The sequence below is a fragment of the Atta cephalotes genome, assembly GCF_000143395.1.
Source record: "Atta cephalotes unplaced genomic scaffold scaffold00110, whole genome shotgun sequence".
Lineage (NCBI taxonomy): Eukaryota > Metazoa > Arthropoda > Insecta > Hymenoptera > Formicidae > Atta > Atta cephalotes.
The window spans coordinates 73,273-77,935 of record NW_012130174.1 but is presented as its reverse complement, the minus strand read 5'-3'; positions in this window follow the sequence as shown (position 1 = coordinate 77,935).

Sequence of the window (4,663 nt, the reverse complement as noted above, 5' to 3'; positions counted from 1 at the left end):
TGAGGGAAAGTCTCCTATTAAGCGTAGAAAAATAAAAAGAAATACAAGATACGCTTTCATTGTACTGCACCATTTCCCGAGTTACTGTCGTTGCTACGTTTTGCGAAAGTAAAATATCGTGGTTGACAGTATCGAGTCGAATCCACATATACGAAAAAGCCGCATCGTCTAACCGAATTTATCAAGGCTGCATGAGGTACATATACCCTGTGAGAGGATTGCGAATTGGCGCAGGTCACATTGATAGCTAGGTCGCGACCTACTTCCGCACCGACAAGATGCACAATTGCATGTGTCGGTAGTTTCCCATTTTGAGAATTCGATCTAGCTCTTAAAGGATCTAGCGCTTAAAGGATATCTAATCCTACGAAGATATATATTTTCATGAACTGCTCAAAAATCAGCTGTTTCAGCGGCTCGTGAAAATGTATCTTCATTGACGAAAATACCTGTGCTGTTCCTGTGCATAGACAAATCCAAAGAGGATTCGCAATATTGTCAATGCTAAATGTCGAAAGTATACGATTTGTTCATATACTTTTTCTAAAGTGTCAATTTTCAATTATATAAATATTTAATTTTAATATATCAATTTTAATTTAACTAATGTATTAAAATTTATCCGCATTTACACTCCACTTTTATCAAGCACATTTTATGTGCGCATTTAACATATAGTTTACATATACTACAGAATCTCACAATCAGAAATAGAAATGTGCGCATTTATCGATAGACGAAAGCTGTGAATATACGGACCTATAAGTGCAATCTTGTATGGCATTGCTGAAAATTATTTGATAACTTGATAGACCGCATTCTTTTCAACAATATGTCAAACAATTTACATTACTAATGTTATTGTATGTGATACATGATAGTCATAACACATTTTATTGAATTTTTATCTTCCAGCAATATTTCTAATTTCTCGAAGAAAAGCTTCCGATATAAACTCTATTAACTTTTAATTTTAATCCCGTAGCTCGTTTTTACATAACATGAAAGAAAAGGAATAGCTAGGCCAGACGGTTTCTTTTAGCGAGTGCGAGAAAGCGCAACGAAGTCGAGCGCTCTGTCGAAACTCCTATGCAACCATTGCGTTTCACATGATATATTGGTAGTCATTTCTTTATAAAATTCAAACATCTCGAGAATGTACAAAAATATCATAAGGTAATATTTCAATTAATTATAACGAATGTCAAATTCAAAATATTTTATAACAGAATACTGCAATACTGCTTTTCATACAACTTGCATTTTTACAAATGCAAGAACTACAAAATAGTCATTGTAAAAACCATATTAATAATTAAGAAAATTTAAAATTAGATCATTATGTATAATATTTCTGTACTGTATAATATCGCACTATTACTAGAGAATATTATATATTTATTCTAAAAATAGATGACATCGTTAATAACAGGAATATTCAATGTGTATGAATTAACATAACTCATATCATATTTACGATATAACATTAGTGCAATGCACTAATGAAAATGTTGCAGGTTGCCTGTTGTATAGACTTGCGTTCGCAAAAAAATCCGGATGCACTTGTACGCACGCACGCATGCACGCATGCATGCATGTATTATTAGAATTATTAATTAGAAATGCAAGGGATACGCGAGATCGCATGGATTTGAAAAATAAATATTTCAAATAATATAAATGCCAAATATTCGCCAGCGTAGAAATCTGGTAGAAATCTAACAGAAATAAACGCAATATATATGATATATCCGCATCGCGCGAACGAAAGAGTTTCGTGCAACTGCATTTTAAATACGTTTTCCAACGGATTATTAATAAATGAAAATAAGTGTGCGACACGTAAATAAACAGATGAATATTATGATACATTTATAATAATCTTATATAAGATTCAAATAATTATATATACAGGGTGTCCCAGAATAATCGTCAAATATTTCGTGTATTTGTAGAGCGATTGTTAGAACTAAACTGACAATGAGTCGAAAAGTCCTCTACAATTTTGATATTTTTGCAATAAACGATTTTTGTTACATACTCTTTTCCTGTAAAGTTAATAGTACTTGAGTAAAAAAATTATTGAAAATCAATATTCTGCAATTTTAATTAATATCTTGTTAACTATTGCGAAAATGGTAGAGGATTTTTTGACTCAGTTCAATCCGCTATACCAGCACACGAAATATTTGGCCATTCTGGGACCACTCTCTGTATAAATAGTTGGATTGTTAAATTTTGATTTCAAGTAATTATAGATATATAATTTCACAATTTAACATGTTTATTAATTAATGCAATTAATTATGTATTATTTAAACATTAGATGTTCATATACACGTCGCACAATTATTTCTAGAAAATACATTGTTGCAAATCTATATAACGGATTTTCAACAAATTAATAAACTTTCACACCTCACGTGTGATAGCAATTATCGGTTAGTTGGAGTTACAGAGTTAAGTTGCAATTAAGAGTACGTTAAGCATCAAATATTTATATTTATCGATCGTACTTGGAGCAAACTAATTATCAGATTTCAGGTGAGAACGAAGAAGTGGCTCAGCTTTAGTCGAAACTGTTGTACAAAGATAATACGCAGAAGTAGCATTACAGAACGTTTTACTATCTTATAAAATTGTCAGCCGTCACGGAAGCGTAATAATAAGAAGCAATTATCACGTTCACATTTCGAGTCAATTGATGTATTGTGAGTTGCTGTATTGTATTTCTTCTAAGAAAAAACAACGAGCATCTTTGATTTTCCAAAAGAGAAAAATTTTGGCCAAGTGCAAAAAATCAGTCGAATTTCAGCTTTGGAAAGTTGTTTAAAGCTCCTGAGTAATCGCCGAGGTCATGTTGGAAGTGACGCCAAGCGAGAAATGACACGTTGATTTTTCTTTCATTTACAAAATTTGCAAATAAAGAGAGTTTGGATGAAACGAAATCACTTTAAGCTTTCACAACTAAACACTATGCGTTTTAAATCCAAACGTAGTGTTTTGTCTATTGAAAAAATTAAAACTAAAACATCTCTAAGTGCTTAAAAAATGGGGAAAAGAATAAAACACATTTCTTTTTACAGTGGCACTAAGCGATTCCTGTAAATGATTCAATTGTAATTCGCGTCGATTTCTTGAGTCGAATTTGTAAACGAAATTCGCAAATGGCAAGAATAATCGATCGTGTTGTATTGCCCTCATATTTACGAGAAGTAATAAGTTGCTGAAAGGAGTATGTTTTCGCATTTTATTTGTTCTTTTTTTTACAATTAGTCCTATTGCTCGTAGCAGATAGTAGTGACTTCTCTTGATCGCATATACCTGTGATGCGCACGTACACAGTCATATGGGACCTATAGTTTAACGTCAATTCCGAACGACGAAATTTTATTAGAGAAGTGCTCTCTCGTGGCAAAGAAAGATAGATGCTGCTTCCTTCCGAGAGAAGACTGCACGAGATATGAAAATATTTTGATTTTATCCGGGATCTCTAGCATAATACAGACCAGTGCGCTGTGTCTGCTTTGCCACGCTCGCTCTCAATGCTCTCTACTTATACTTACGACTTACGCGGTACAACATACAGCTGCTTCCAAATGCAGTGTGCGTTAGCGGAAACAAAGAATCACGCTGCGATTCTTAACAGTACGCTCGTGAACATGGGCTGCAAGGATGCGCTACAATTCTAATTATCTAAGCCTGTCATGGCCACAAACACAACTGGTGCAACGAGCACAATGGGCTCAATATCCGGCCGAAGAAATCGCGACGTGCGATCGGCAGTCGTCCCGAGGACATACGATATGTCGATGTCTTTGACAGTTCTTGAGATATATGTATAATTGTAGGCTATAATAATATAATCGAATCTTGAAGTCGCATTAGCATAAAAATTGATTAAATTTGAAACAATAATCTTAAGTTACTTCAATTTTGAAGTAGCAGCTCGCGCTCATCATAAAACATTTTTTTCACGAAAAATGAATAATTGAACAATTTCAGGAGATAAAGTACATATTGGATATATGTTAATTAATTTCTATCACTAACAAAGAATTTTTATAGACATTCGATATCTCCTGCTTGGGGCGAGGTCTATTTTTAAAAGTGGTATCATATACAGCTATAAACTATACATTTTTAGAAAATTAAAGTTAAAGTAGAAATACAATAATTATTTTATGTTTATTAATAATAGCCATAGATGAAATCAGCGTTTTTCTTGCGTGAAGAAAAGAGTTTATACATTTATATACACTGAAAAAAGAAATGTTTAATTTTAAAATATTAAAATGTTTTATTTTCTCCGTTTTTTAAATACTTAAAGATGTTTTAATTTTAAATTTTTTCAATAGACAAAACACTATGTATTTTAAATCCACAGTGTTTTATTTACGGAAAAAGTTTAAAACTAAAGCATCTTTAAATGTAAGTGTATTTAAAGATAGAAACAAGAACAAAATATTTTATTTTATTAATATTAAACACTTACTATTCTTATTTTCAGTGTACACGTATTCTCCAGTCTACTTGCGACGGTTTAATTCTGAAAGAACTAAATTAAAATTAATATGTTCTATAACTTATAATAATTTAAATTCGATATATATATATATGTATATATATATATATATATATATATATATATATATATATATAT